Source organism: Amaranthus tricolor, chromosome 12 (genome assembly GCF_026212465.1).
Source record: "Amaranthus tricolor cultivar Red isolate AtriRed21 chromosome 12, ASM2621246v1, whole genome shotgun sequence".
Lineage (NCBI taxonomy): Eukaryota > Viridiplantae > Streptophyta > Magnoliopsida > Caryophyllales > Amaranthaceae > Amaranthus > Amaranthus tricolor.
In genome coordinates, this window is record NC_080058.1 from 21,232,048 (window position 1) to 21,249,123 (window position 17,076).

The 17,076-nt window shown below is 33.7% G+C and overlaps 1 pseudogene; it reads left to right on the top strand.

Moving 5' to 3' along the window:
• Positions 1-1,678: 1,678 nt before the first annotated feature.
• On the top strand, positions 1,679-2,532 carry LOC130828691 (protein BIG GRAIN 1-like A; annotated as a pseudogene).
• Positions 2,533-17,076: the final 14,544 nt, after the last annotated feature.

Below are 17,076 nucleotides of genomic sequence, written 5' to 3' on the forward strand. Positions count from 1 at the left end.
AAGGTTAATTTTACGTTATGATTTAGAATTTTATTAAATAAAAGAGGTTATCACCTAAGTTGATCAAAGACAAAGTTAATGTCAAATTGTAGTAATAAAAATGTGATGTACTTTTGTGAATGAATATTGATTGAATGACCCTGATAGTAAGGTAATCTCGAACCATGGATCGGCATGTAAAATCCCGGTGCTCGTGCTGGCCGGCACTTAAAATGCGGTGTAAGACAGGGGGTTAGCTACCTATCCTGTAGAGCTCGAGCATAAATTGTATTGGAGGGGTGACGACTCCCACCACAGTTAGGGTTTAGGACTACGGTCCTCACCTAACTAGACCCTTATATATATCAAGTGTCATATTGATGTGCTTGTTGATCAGTGATAAACTTGATTAGTGTTGATGCTATGATGCATGGTACGGTTATAAGTATTAACCAAATGAACTTACTTAAGTGTTAAGATTACCGAATTGTATAAGTGGCAGTAATGTACTTCTGTCAAGATTGAGAATGTTATCTTAATGACTTAAAAGTATGGAATAGAAAAAGAATATGTTAAAAGTATACGGTGATGTCAATTAATTATAAGTTCATACTTAAATTATTATTTTGTAAATGTAGCGTATAATTTTCGTATTTTGAGCTGGATAGGAAGTTATGCTCGGCGTTAAGCGCTGACCGATTCAATCGGCTGTCATCCGTATCATGGATGGCAGCATTTTGCAGGATTTAGTTTTGGTTCCGATCCACGCCGCAACAATTACTATTTATCGGAAACTTAGCTGCTTGTTATATCTATATTGATGACTTGATGATGATGTATTTTTTCCATTTTTATCAAACAATTTTTCTTATCATATGTTATATTTACTTTTGTTTTAAATAGTTTCAGTTGTTATGATTTTAAAATTTTTAATAATTAGGCATTTTGAGACTTCCGCAATATTCTTGTATTAAACATTATTATTAAATGTTAATTATGTATCAAGATTGCCGCTCCTGTTACACGTGGTATCAGAGCTAAAGTTGCTCGAATCCAGGAACTTTGGTTCCATGTAAAAGAATGTTTTTGATAGCCAACATTTTCAAAAAAAAAAAGATGGTTTTTTCTTTCAAATGATTTTTTTTTTCCAAATAACTTTTTTAAAATTTTTTCTTTTTTGCTTGTGTGACCATATGTAGATTACATGTTATAATTATGTTAATTTGATGTTGATCACATGTTTAAATTTCATTTGAGATGACGAAAGATTATAATATTCTCTCACTTAGGAGTCTAGTATTTGACAGTTGGAATAACAGTTAACGCGAATGAAGAGTTTGAAGGTAAAGTTATTTCTGACAATTTTCTCGTAGAAAAATTTTCCATTCATATTCTTTTTGATTCTAAAGTCGATCGATCTTTTATCTCTACCTCGTTTCTTCATAAATCCTTTGTCTTTCAAACCTCAGAAATTCAAGCCCCAAATTTGTTCACCTAACGGTTCACCATTTCTATGTGACCGTATCTTTCCTACTTTCCTCTTAAGATTTAGATCATCATCTACTATCGACTTGATAGTGTTTGAATTTACTTATGATATTATTTTGGGTATGGATTTGTAAAGACGTCATTATGTGGAGATGTTTTTTAAAAGGACAAGATTGTTTGGGTTAAAACTCAAGGAGGAGAGTGCTTGAGTATGAATAATTTAACTGTTAAGTTTAATTCATCTTCTTCTTCTTCTAACTCCTTTGATTCTAGCTTTGGAATCAGTGGATTTTCTTCTTCGGATACTGATTCCTTTTACGGATCTTCAAAATCGAAATCCAAGAGCTTCACATTAAAACCTATAAAAACGTCAGTAAATCAGCAGGAATTATTTCAAAGGAATAATAATAATAATAATAATAATAATAATAATAATAATAATAATAATAATAATAATAATAATAATATTATTATTATTATTATTATTATTATTATTATTATTATTATTATTATTATTATTATTATTATTATTATTATTATTATTATTATTATTACTCCGATGAATTATTACTTCGATGAATTTCCAGCTAAGAAGAACAAAGAAGGAGATCTTCAAAAAAGAGCGTTAAAGCTGTACGGCGATTTGAAAAAAGTGAAACAATCGATTTCACCAGGTGGAAAAATCGCAAGTTTTCTCAACTCGTTATTCAACTCAAACGCATCCTAAAAACCGAAGATCTCATCATCAATAACCTCATCCAACAGTCAAAAATTCTGCACGTCAACACCATCAACAGCATCTTCGTACTCCCGTTCATGCCTCAGTAAAACGCCGTCGTCCGCCGGAAGGTTCGAGAGACGGTCAGTAAGATTTTGTCCAGTTAATACCGTAATTTCCGTCGACAAAGAATACAAAATTGATCAAGGTTACAAACAAGAATTGAGATAATGGAGAAGTATAGAAGAGTAGAGGAAGTTGCTAAGGAACTGTTAAATAATTATCATGGAAGAAAATATCAAAGCGACGTTAATAACAATTTGCGTAACTATGGCGCAATTTTTTGAAGAAGAAATATGGGAGGTCAATTTTTTGAAGACATACGTTGTATTTGGGGAAGTCAACCTTAACAATGACGCCAGTTGAATGTGTAAGGGCATACTGGTAATTTACCACAAACGGCACACTGACGGCAGTTGTCATTAATGATATTATGTGCTAACGTACGAAAATTTTAAGGTATATGGTGAATTAAAACATTTCGTGTGGTATATTATGAAATATCCGAAAAAATAATTAGTAGACATATTTTGAGTCAAATTCCTTGTTTACTTTTGAAATCGTACCATTTCACATAATAAAAACTCTCTTTATTTTAGTCAAACCGTATTATTCCAAAGGGACTGAATAAAAACCAAGTGATAAGAATTAAGATGGGAGGATTAAAACGAAAAGCAGCATCTTTTCATGACTTTATAAAATGGGCATAATATAGCCACAGCTTTCACACAAAAAAAAAAAAGTACAATAAAAACAAAACTAGAAATGAAAAAATAAAATTCCAAGAATCAAGGGATAAAATAAAAAGTAATAATACTTCGACTAACTAAACCAAACTAGCCATTTCCATTTTCCATCCTTGGTTACGATGAACAATGAAATCAGTGATTTTACAAAAAGTAGAGTAATTGTGTGTTTCTCAATGACAAGTCTAGAAAGGGAGCATTTGGGAGTTGGGGGTCAGAATTAAATAAAAAGAACTGTACTACTTGGGGAAACAAACGTGGTATTCTGCAGTGTTCAGCACCCTTTTTAATTCTAGAGTGGTCAGAATTAAACTTCTTTAAATTTTTTATTTTATCATCACTCCTTATATAATGAATTTTCAATATTGCTCCTGCATAATTTACAAACTTAAAAATTCTAACATCTCTTTAAAAACTCTCTAAATTAAAACAAGCTAAAACTTAAAATCGATTCACAATGGCGAACCAAAATGAGCATGAATACGATTTGGTAAGTAATTTAATCGATTCGAATTTTTTCAAAAAAAAAAAAAGATGAACACCAGTCGCGCAACCGGGCCGTGGCTGGATCGCGTGAAACGCACGATTGGGCCGTGGTTCAATCGCACGTTTCACGTGACCCATCCGCAGCCCGGTCGCGGGCGACTCCTCCTTCTTTAAAAAAAAACTTTTTATTCCTCTTATTTATTTAAATTATTTTTTATTTTATTATTATTTATTATATTTTGTAGTAAATTATTTTATTTTATAATTTATATTATTATTATTTAAATTATTTATTATTTTTTATTTAAATTATTGTAGTAATTTATAATTTATGTTGTAGTAATTTATTTAATTTATTTTATATTTTATCATTATTTAAATTATTTTATTTTAAATATATTTTATTTACCTAATTATTATTTATGTAATATTTTGTATTGTTATTGTTAATTTATTTGAAATTTTAATTATTAAACTAAATTATTTTTTATTTAATACTTAATATTTTTATTATTAATGTTTATTTATATAATATTTTATTAACCTAATCTATGTTTTATTTTATATTTTAAATACTATTTATTAATGATTGAAAAATTATTTTACATTTGCAGGACTTTGAAAACTTAGGGGAGATAATGTAGATTACTCTGATAGATTTGTTACGGATAAAGAATTTGATTCTGTAGATGAATTACATGCTTGGGCCGATGAGATAGCAATAGGAATTGGTTTTCAATTTATACGTGCTTCATATAAACAAAAAGAAGGACGTGCTAGAGTTAGTTTGTACTTAAGATGTCACCGCTATGGTAATATTAGGGGTGATTTAAACAACTTAGATAATGTTACCCGACCTGGTTCTAAAAGTAGAACATGTAGGTGTATATTTATGATTGTATGTCGTACTCGTAAACCACGGGAAAACCTTGGACAGTGAGGGTGTGACCTGGTGAAAAAGGAAGACATAACCACCCATTCGTAGTGTATAGAGATGGTCATGTAAGGGAAAATAGGTTGACTGTAGATATTTGGAAGCACATACGAGAACTTAGTGCAACCGGCATGAAACCTGCGTTTATCATGACTTCAATGAATCAAAATTTTCCTGGTTTTTTTACTAGTATGAATCAAATTTATAATGTAAGATAATCAATTAGGAAAAAAGAGATAGAGGATAGGACTCCGCTTCAACACTGTCTTTATATGGCCATAGAGCATAATTACATGGTTTGGACAGACTTGGATAGTGAAGGGGAATTGATTAGATTATTAGTTGCAAATCCTACATCCATCTAGATGATACGTACGTGGCCCTATGTTGTGTTGATAGATAAAACTTACAAAACAAACAAACAAAAGTGACCGCTTTGTAAAATAAATGGAATGACACCAACCAATCACAACTTCTTGTTTGCGTTTTGTTTGATACGAGATGAGGCGACTGTGTCATATTTGTGGGTGATGAAGAGATTGAGAGATATTTTTGGCAGAGCTTAGGCTTCTAACGTAATCGTAACTGATCGAGACGAGGGTTTATCTGCAACTATTCGTGATGTCTTCCCAGGTAAAAAGGTTGTATTGATTGATTATTGTCGTTCTATTTATTGAATATATCCTAATTATATTCAATCTTCTGTTTAATGTAGATGTGCGACATTTATTATGCGTATGACATATTGCCAATGACGTAGAGAACATGGTGGAAAAATTGTGTGGCGGGAAAATAAATCAACAAGAACAGATATTCAGGCAAACTAGATGGAACTCCTTGGTTAACGGTTCTACGCTCGCCGAATTTGAAAACAAATGGGAATCGATTGTGGCTACTTGGTCGACTAGGAACAAAAGGGTCGTTCGATATTTAGCTGGAACATGGATTCCACACAAAGAGAAATTTGTGCGTACATGGACGAATGACTGTTTACACATGAGTAACCAGACTACTAGCAGAGTTGAAAGCCAACACTCGTCTTTCAAGTACTATCTTGGTAGCGGTAATAGCTCATTTGATACCCTGTTTAAAAGGGCACACGCACAAATAACAAATCAGCAATAGAGGATCCGACAAGCGCTACAGGAATCCATGAATTCTATTTCAAGTTTGCGATATAATTTCTTGAGACCGTTATATTGACATGTATCCATTTTTGCATTGGAACAATTTTTGTTTGAGCATAACCGTATGTTAGAGTTGGGTGATTATGTATTTGACAAATGCGGTTGTGCACTTCAAAACACCCATGGATTGCCCTATGCCTGTTACTTTTATTTGTCGATCAGGTCACAAGGTTCGTTGTATTTGGATAACATACATCCATTATGGAAAACATTAACGTACATAGAGGTAGAAGCTGACACCAACGAAGGAGTACGACACGTAAGCGCCGATGATAAAGAGTACTTTCAATCATTGGTTGATGAAGTGTTAAAAGCTGAACCCTTAGTTGTACGACGCATGTCTCAGGTACTTAAAGATGAATTACATCCTGATGGTACCGATATACCTGAGCTACATGCAAGTCCACTGAGAAAGGGAAGACCAAAGACAAGAAAAAACTTTAGGAGAAACAAAAGCGCTTTTGAATACAACAGAGCATCCTCTAGGGGTCGCAGATCGAGATTTTCTTTATGCGAAAGATCTCGTGGTAGATCTAGTGCTCGATCAACGCAATCGTCAGTTGGAATTAACTTTCCTTTCTGTTACCTGGCTTTCCTTTCTGTTATTCACATTAGTTTCAACTTATCTGGAAAAGTACTTGTAGATCCATGTTTGTAACAATGTAAGACAATCAGCAATAGTCTTGCACCCAGCCCTAGACGCCATACCCAGTAGCTGATACAAATACGCTAGAGTCATTGTGCCCCAAGCAATCTCATCCTGTTCGGCATTCATAGTTAGTATAGGGTGAGGTCGCATCCCAGTTCTAGTCTTATCCACCAGCAGTGTTGAACCCACAATAGCCACGTAATAGGCTGTAGACTGTGTCTCTAAACCCTGAGGCCAGTGGCACATGTGCATAATTTCACTAACGTTGATGCTCCCGCTAGTGAAGTACCCGTTCCTCCGCAGCTTAGACATGGGCTCTCCAAATAGACCGGCCAGCTTGAGCTTCCACTCACCATCAGCGAGTTCAGCCGAGAGTGAACCTTCAATACCAATACCTAAAATGTGTTGCACGTCGTGCAACATAATGGTCATCTCCCCCCAAGGCATGTGGAAGGTGTTGATATCCAGCTGCCACCTCTCCAAAAAGGCCGTATTTAAAGCACTGTCAATACCAAGGGGAGTGGCAGGTAAAACTCCGTACAGCTCATCAGATATATCTTGCAGTCTGATGATCGCCTCCAGCTGCTTTTTCCTAGTAGGGCACTCCAAAATTGAAGGCGTACGATTAGAGCCCTCAAAATAACCTTAGCTATGTGCCCCCCGTAGCTGGGTATCAAGCGGGCATCAGTAGGGCCCCGGGCTGGGGTGATGTGATCAGCCAGTCCGTTTCAGCGGACTGTTGGCGCCTCTTCCCCGTGGAGCCGTATCGTCAACCTGGCTTTCTTCTGCATGATCAGAAGCGCCTGCTGTACTAGGGCTTGCCCGTGTAAACTTACCGGGATGCCCTCGCACGACCGTTCAATCAACTAGCTGACCAATAGAGCCTTCGTAGTCACTATCCTCATCACTGCCCCCCCGAATTACTCTGCAGGCTCGTCTAGTCCTCAAAATGAGAACACACTTGGTGCAGTGTACTCGAACGTTGGGCCTGACCATGTCTGGCCGCCTCTTCCTGCCTAGCCCGCCTACTTGAACCCGTAACCCCCTTCTCATGAGGGTCCCCTCTCAGTAAGGTCGGCCTAGAACTATTTCCGCTCAACATACCTCTAAAAAAACTCTTTCCTCTTCTTTGGTTACCAACCATTTACTACAATTTTGATAATTTAATTAACTATTAATAATAAATTAAAATAATAAAATGAAGACTCAACTCTCTTAAGTGATGATAATTCAAAACACATATTAATAAAACAAATAAATTGAGTAATTATATTTAGTTGTTTAAGTCGGTCCAAAATCATATTAAATATAAAGTGAATAATTGATATATATTTTAAGTTCGAAATATTTTAAATGTTGGTAGTTTATTTAATAAACTAGCTAAGATTGAAATATGCTTGAAATACGTTTAAATGACTTAAGTTTATCTTAAGGTTGAAATTAAAAGTTTTGAAATAAGTTTAAATGGTTTTAAGATAACTATGTTTAAGATAAGGTTATTTTCGTCATTATCATTTGAAATATTTTAATAGGTCAAAGTGTATTAAAATTAACTTTGAAATATTTTAATAGGTTAAAATATATTGAAATTAATTTTGAATTAAAAATAAAGTATGTTTGAATATTTGAATATATCATTACACGTCCTATTTTAAACGTTTGGATATATTATATGTTTTATCTTCTATGTTAAATTTGTAATTTAAAATGTGTGCTTAAGACATTTAGATGATTAAATATTAAAGTATAAGCTTCACACGTTTTGTAATTAAGAGTACACGGTTTATATCTGAAATTAAATAAGTTATTCAGCTATGCTAAATAAAGGCTTTCCTATAAATAAGATGATAATTTAAATTGACACTAAAAATAGAAAAAGACAATTTAAATTAATTCTAAAAATAAGAATTAATTTTAAATATAATTTTACACGTTATTTTATCTGGTTTTTGCTGAGTATTCAATATCTTCTATGAGTTCTAACGTGGCAGCACAACATTGATTATTGATAACAAAATACATCACACAATGATGTAATTATATGAGCTGTAAGTGCAACATCAGTTTGAGTTAAAGTTCAAGATCTTTGAAGACTGGTGCAGATTATCCAAATCAACGAAATTGATGGATGAAGCTTTCTTGCTCTACAAGGATATGTTGAGGCGTGACATATATAAATACAAGGCTTCGTTCAAGGATTAAGATGACACCTCTTCTTACAATTTTCTCTCTTGTTGAAATAAGATCTAATATTCTCTAAACGTTCAAAAAGAGTTGTAATTCTTAGTTTATCTAACTCTTACAATTTGTAATAGGATTAAGTGTTAAAAAAGGTTAGAATTTTCATAGATTAATACACCTAACCTTAGAATACTTTTTAAAGTATTTAACTTATAATTTCTAGTGTGAGATTGGGATTTGCTTTTATTAAGGGACTTGTAAGACGTAAAGTATTTAACTTATAATCTCTAGTGTGAGATTGGGATTTGCTTTTATTAAGGGACTTGTAAGACATTCTTCAAGGGGAAGAACGTGGTGAGAGAAGATAGAGAGATCTTTTAAGTTGTCTTAAAGTCTATTAATAAAAGGCGTTGAATCCTACGGGTTGGAAGAGAACCCTTAGGCGGGGACTAGGTTGTTTAGAACCGAACCTCGTTAACATATCGTGTGTTATTGTTTAAGTTTATTTCCGCACATACGTTATAGTTTTATTAATCGACATAAAACTATTCCAGAAAACAGTTTTAAAAGGTCACCCAAGCTCTTAAGCTAACCTTCCAGACAAAAAATTTTAAACGGGCATACTCTCTATTCACCCCCACCCTCTAGAGAGTATTCGACCTCCTATCAACTTTCATAAAATATTACGTTAAGTCAATTACATGAATAAAAAATAATAACTAGTTACCATATTAATTCATAATTGGAAACGATTGCGTAATTAACATTAATAAATTCTCGGCACTAAAAAGATTATTATATTATTTTTAATTACATTAACAAAATTAATTTAATATACATTTAATAATATAAATTATTAACAAATAATATAATTCATACATATAAACTAATAAACATTTAAAATAAATATTATTAAATTAATAAGTTAAATTACTAAACATTTAATTAATATATTATATAAGTTAATAATTATTAATTTAATAATAATAATAATAATAATAATAATAATAATAATAATAATAATATTATTATTATTATTATTATTATTATTATTAATTTTCAAAACTAATAATAATAATAATAATAATAATAATAATAATAATAATAATAATAATAATAATAATAATAATATTAATATTAAATTAATTAAAAACAAATTTTTTAAAAATAAATTCGATTAAAAATTTCGTCAACTTATTGTTCGCGTTTTGAATTCCTTAGCTTTAGCTCTACAAATTTTAAGTTTTGATTTAGCGTTTAGAGTGATAAAAGTTTTATTCAGTGAGATTGGAGTGTTTTATACAAATTTTAAGTCCAGGGGCATTTTCGTCAATTAATCAAAATAGGGGTAGCGATAAAATGAAAAGGATGGCGAAGTTTAAGGATTGGAAATTTCAAAGATTTTGTAGTATTCATTTGATGACATCACTTTCCTAATTTGTCTATTTCCTCTTGTTTTACAAAGACTCATTAACATGAAATTATTAGTGGTTTAATTACTTGTAATTGTGTGGATAGTTGTAGGCCTAGCCAAAAACGGAAGTACCATGAGCAATGGTTTAGGGCTCCGCCTTTATGGAGGTCCACAATTTATGATACAAATTTAATTCTAATAAAAGCTGAACTCGTTAACTGATACTTGCATACATCGATGCTCCAATCTATACGTTTTCTTTTTCTCAATTTTGTTTTGCTTTCTACTAACTTCTCAACCCCTCAATCTCTCATTGTTGTGAAATTTTTTTTAAATAGCACAAGCGTACTTGAATCGTAGCACAATTATGGGTCAGTTTATAAGTAGGTTATCTGTTAATATAATTTAGCTAATTAATCACATTAAGGTACCAAATTATGAGCTTTTAACTAAACTAAGGATGCAATTGTATTAAGGTCACTTAATTCAATGGATATAAGGCATAGGACAATGGTAATCCCGCTAACATGCATGAGATTAGAATTTTAAGATCAATGCTAATTATATCAACTAGGTTCCAGGTGAAAAAGCTATAATTATTCCTTTTCGGGATGCTACACTAGTGATAAAAAACCACATTTGCTGCGTAATATATACTGCGGTTTTACAAAAAAGCAGCATAAAATTATTTTTGACAAAAAAAATTAAATATATGATGCGGTTTCCCCATTGCCCGTAGCAATTAATCGAACTTGCACAAGCATATGTTGCGGTTTAACCATTGCCCGTAGCAATTAATTGAAGATTCACTGTATATGATGCAGTTGTTCTTAGCCCGCAGCAAATAAGCATTAAAAAATCTCGCCTTTTAACGTTATACCCTTAAACCCACACTAAGAATTTTCATAAAACACTCAAAAGTGGCTAGTATTGTTTCATAAAACATCTTCTTCAGGCTGCTACGTACTGTGTTCTTCTGCAAGTTCCATTGTCTTCTTCAAGTGCCATTGTCTTCTTCAATTTCGCATACTGTCTTCTTGTTTAACCCACGCACACATTGCTACTGTCTTGTTCTTCAAGTTCGTTCTTCTTGTTCAAGTTCCTTCTTCTTGTTCAAGTTCTTTAAACCCACACGAAAAACCCACGAACATTTCAAAATAAACCCACCATTTTCGTTCCTTTTCTTCTTCTTTAACATTTAAAACCCACCATTGTTGCTTCCTTCAAAAACCCACGAAATAAGGGCTTATTCTTGTTCTTCGTCAAGGTATTATTTTTTCAAGCTTAAATTTAAGTTCTTCAAATTTCATTTTGTTTTGGGGAATCAGTTTATTTTATACTAATTTTGACTCTGTTTTTCATTGTAGGTTGTGTAATCAAATTTAAAAACAACATTATCATTTCTATTTACCAAGGTATGTATTGTATATTTGAATGTGAATAATTTACTTGTGTATGTATTTGTATATTTGAATGTGAATAATTTTGATTAATTAGGATTTTTAGGGTGGATTGAATGTGAATAATTTACTAATGTATGTAGTGGTATATTTGAATGTGAATAATTTACTTATGTATGTAGTTGTATATTATTAGTTTATTAATTATTTTGATTTATGTGCATTTGGTTAAAGAAAAATGGTTTTTTTTGTTATGTATGTTTTGTAATTAAAATATACATAATTTGAATACTTTAAATAATATAAAGGTTATATAGGGTTAAATAGGGTTAATTTTGGTTAATTAATTTTGTTTCATGCCAAGTTTCATTAATTTTGTTTCATGGAATAAGTATATATATTAAAAGTTGTTATTAAAGTTGTTTTGAATTACAAAATCACACTAATTAGGATGACAAAAGATCGATCTTGGATGTATGGAAGCATTGAATCGTCAGAATTTATTGATGACGTATTAGAATTTTGTAGTATTGCGGTTGAACATCAAGTTAGGACGGGAAAGTTGGTTTTTATTGCCCATGTGTCACTTGTGGCATGTATCAAAGGTAGATAGTCTTGATATCCTTAGGGAGCACATACTTCGACGTGGGTTTAGGCCTCAATATCATGTTTGGGTTTTGCATGGTGAGGAGGGAGTTTACAAAGAAAAAAAGTGTTGTTGAGGATGTCAATAATGTGGCGGATGTCAATGAGGATGTAGTAGATCATGTTGATGGGTATGAGACAGATGAAGAGAATGTCGATGAGGATGTGGATCGTGTTGATGAGATGATGGAGGGAGTCGAGGATGAGTTAGGAAAACGTCCTCGTGTTTTTGACTTGTTGACAGGCTTCTCAAAAGCCTTTGTACCCTGGATGTACTAAAGTTCACCAAACTAACAGCAGTGTTCACAATTTTTAACATTAAGTCAAAGTTCAATTGGAGTGACGCTAGTTTCACAATGTTATTAGAAGCGTTAGGTGAGATGCTTCATGAGAGATATGAACTTCCAAAGTCGACATATTATGCCAAAAAGCTCATGTGTCCTTTCGACTTAGAGTACCAGAAGATTCATGCGTATCCGAATGATTGTGTATTGTATCGGAATGAAAACGAGAACTTAGAAGAGTGTCCTAGGTATGGCTTATCGCGCTACAAACGTAAAGGGGCTCGGGATGCTAAAAGGCCCCCGGTTAAGGTATTGTGGTATCTTCCAATAATACCTAGATTCAAGCACTTGTTTTCTATAAAGAAAGGTGGCAATGCTTTTATGCACCGTTAATGATTATCATGCATATGGAAACTTATCGGGGTATAAGAACAAAGGGAAAAAAGCATGCCCAATATGTATCGATGACATAGAATCCATATGGATTCCTAAGTGCAAACACGTATTCATGTACCATCGAAAGTTCCTCCCACGAGATCACCAATATCATAAGAAGAAGAAGAAGATGTACAACGGGGATGTTGAGGACTGTGTAGCTCGTGGACCGTTGACCAGTTATGAGGTTTATGAACAGGTTAAAGGAGTTCAGACTGTATTTGGTAAAACAAGGCAAGTGCAAGGGGGTGAAGACCGATTATGGAAAAAAGAATCAATCTTTTGGAAGCTTCCATATTGGAGAGATCTACATGTTAGGCATTGTCTTGACGTTATGCATATAGAGAAAAATGTATGTGATGCCGTACTCGGGACTCTCATGAACATTTGGGGTAAGACAAAGGATGTTAAGGCCATGCGAGATTGGTTTGAATGTAAGGGTCTTCGTCCGGAGTTGTGGGCACATATTAAGGTGAGTAAGAAAAGAAATAGAGATGATGAAGTTGGTGGCACTAACAAGGGAAAGGGCGGTAAGAAAAAGATGAGTAATGAAAATTTTATTTGCCTCTAGCTTGCTACACATATTCCAAAGTAGAGAAGCGGGCATTTTGTGAGTCTTTGTATGACATTAATGTTCCGTCTGGGTACTCATCCAACATGAAGAGATTTGTGGCCCTAAATGGTGAGTTGAAGTTGGGAAGCATGAAATCTCACGATTGCCATGTAATGATGCAAGTGTTCTTACCAATCGCAATCCGCGGAATACTGCCAAAACATGTGAGATATGCTATTACTAGGGCTGCACACGGTCCGGTCTGGTCTGGTTTGACAGAAAAATCAGACCAGACTAGAAATTCCGGTCTGGAAATTTTTCAGACCAGACCAGACCAGTCAAGACACCAGACCGGACCGGACCAGACCGTTCTAGAACGGTCTGGTCTGGTCTGGTCTACGGTTTTTTTATTTTTTTGTATTTTTTTAATTGAAAATCTAAGATAAACGATAATCTGTAAACAAAATACATCATCAAATCCGAAATTGATACCAAATAATTGTTCCACAACTGCAATGATTTAGCATGCTAAAGCCTATAATTTACAACCAGATATTTTACTTTATTTATCATATATGAAGAAATTGATTCAACTTGCTCATAAATTGAAATAACATATTGAGAGAAGTATTTAACAGTATAATTCCAATTTTCCCTTTGTGAGCAAGGCAGGGAAATATAAAGTCTTTAATTACTAGTTAACACATTGTTCTACTCAAGTCCTATGATATGACCCATCAAATAAAGGTTTCTATAAAACAATTTAGTCTACAATATCAACCAATATCAACGACAATCAAAAACTGAAGCAATCAAAACAATTTAAACAATTTACAATATCCACCAGAAGTCCAGAAGCAATCCATTCATCTTCAAATTTAAACAAAACTGATAAAAAAACCCTAAAAAATCAAAAAATCAACCAATATACTTACATTACGAGATTCTACACTTGATTCCGTGGTGAAGTGTTGAAGGAGGAGCGTCAAAGCCTCGAAGAAGCACAGAAGCACAACTGGTACTGGTATCGAACTGGAAGGAATCGAGGGAGAAATTGAGGGAGAAATCGAGGGTGATTCTACAGTTAATCGAGGGAGAAATCGAGGGAGAAGGAGAAGGAAGGAATCAAGGGAGAAGGAGAAGGAATCGAGGGAGAATGAGAAAGAACGAGGGAGAAGGAGAACTGAAGGTGAAGGGATGGAGGGACGGAGCCACGGAGGAATAGATGCAGAAAGCCAGAAATCAACTTTCCTAAATCAGATTCAGAACATTATGATTCATAATGTTATAATAGATTAATAGTAACATTTAAAATTAAAAATAAAATGGAATTAATTACGGTTTCCCGGTCCGGTTTGGTTTGAAAATTTTTAAACCGGGACCGGACCGTAAACCGTTTAAAAAAAAAAAAAAAACGGGACCAGACCATTTAGAGTAGAGAAATAGGCCTAGAGTAGAGAAGCTTCAAGTGAAGCATATTTGTTTTATGTAATTGTAATTGAATGCCTATAACATATTGAGAATTTTGAAATCCCGGGGGGTCGTGGTTTTTCCTTCTTATTAGGCCAAGAAGGTTTCCACGTAAAATCTTTGTCTCCTTTTATTATTTTTCTTTTCGTTTTTGAGTTTAAGTTTTGTTCTTGTTGGAATATGAAGAGATGATCAAATGCAACAAGAGGGGGGGGGGGGGGGGGGGGGGGGGGTGAATTGTTGTGTATTGAGTTGTACTACTTTTTTGCTCTAACTTGCGAAATTTTAACTCACAAAATAAAACTTAAACTTAAGAAGCAAGAAATAAAAAGAGACAAAGATTTTACGTGGAAACCTTCTTGGCCTAATAAGAAGGAAAAACCACGACCCCCGGGATTTCAAAATTCTCACTATGTTTAGGCAATCAATTACAATTACACAAAACAATGTTTGCTTCACTTGAAGCTTCTCTACTCTAGGCCTAATTCTCTTTCTCTATTCTCTCTTTCTCTTTCTCTTCTCACGTTTCTTTTCTCTAATTCCCTTAGACTTCCCACAAGTCTAATTACAACAAATCACACATCAACCCTTACAAGGCCATTTCTCAAGAGGATTACAATTAAAATAATTACTTAAGAAAAATATAATAAATTAATTGGCATGTAAAAACTGAAAATATTTTTCTTAATTTGATCTCCCTTTTATGGACACTCTTAAATATCTTTTGGTTCGAGCAAAGTTCCTTCTATTTATAGAGGAAACAGCCAGCAGTTACCATAAGCATAACGTCCACTATCTCACACATACCTCCACTACCCCACGTTCTCAAAACAAAAGGTGGTGGAATTAAGAAAGTGTCCGGCTGTTATTTACTCAAAGAAAAATCAGTTTCCTTAATGCTAAAAATAGCATAGGTAAAAACATAAGATCCTAAAAAATAGGAGATCTAAATCTAATTAAGAAAAAATCTTGGGATATTTTTAGAAAACCTAAAAATAGATTTGCCAACCAATTTATCAATAATTAAGCAATTAAATTAATTCTAAACCATTACATCAACTTAAAAACTGAAAATAATTAATTCGCAATTTTTCAGTCGATGCTATTCGTCAGACCTGCTACGTAGGAACAACGTACTGTCTCCAGCTTCAACTTCAGTCAGAATGTTCATTTTAGGAACAGTAGACTGTACGTCTACTTTGAACATTATAACACTTATCTAACATCTTGGGCATATTAAGACATGTACATCTTCCACGAACCAAGTCATAGGCTTCATCAACGATTCAAACTAAATCGGATATATACCTACAAAACAATCTCTAAAAATATGTTTGTTTATTTAAAAGTGAAGTCATCATCAAAACCTTAAGAGGCCAACAGTTCTTTACTTGATACAATTTCGCAAAAATTAGAGGCAAAAATCTTAAACCTAATACACAACAATTCACCCCCCCTCTTGTTGCATTCGATCATCTATTAGCATTCCTACAATTGGTATCAGAGCCCTGTTCCTCTTTTAATCAGGAAACCTTAAGAGCAGTATCCTGTTCCCTAGCAAGATGTTGAAGATGAACGAACGCATGGAAGAAGGGTACTCCACGCAAAGGCCACCCATGTTTGATGGGAAATTCTATACCTACTGGAAAAATAGAATGGAAATCTTCATAAAGGCTGAAAATTACCAACTATGGAGAGTTATTGAAATTGGAGATTTTGAGGTGACGACCATAAACTCCAACAACGAAACTATTCCAAAACCAATCACTGAATACGAGAAAGAATATTTTCAAAAGATGGAGATGAACGCTCTTGCTATTAAATTACTTCACTGTGGACTTGGTCCTAATGAGCACAATCGTATTATGGGTTGTAAAACTGCCAAGCAGATTTGGGACCTGCTAGAAGTTACCCATGAAGGTACCAGTGAAGTGAAGCACTCCAAGATTGATCTACTGATGTCCAGATATGAAAGGTTCGTCATGGAACCTAGGGAGAACATTCAAGAGATGTTCACCAGGTTCACAAATATCACGAATGAATTGGTCTCTCTTGGTAAGATCATTCCCGTTGATGAACAAGTTAGGAAAATACTTAGGAGTCTTCCTCAAGACGAACGTTGGAGAGCTAAAGTCACAGCCATTCAAGAATTGAAAAATTTCACCAAGTTCAATTTGGAAGAGTTGGCTGGTTCTCTCATGACCCATGAATTGCATTTGGGAACAGCCGACAGTGCCCGAAATAAAGGACTGGCTTTAGCAGCAAAGGATCATGAAGAATCAGAAACTAATGATGAGGAGCCTGCTATGTTGGCAAGAAAATTTAAAAAATTCTTCAGGAACAGCAGATATGGAAATCAAAGAAACAACAAAGAAAAGGGAACTGCTAACTTGAAGACAAATTTTGAATGCCACAAGTGTGGGAGCACTGATCACTTCATCAAGGAT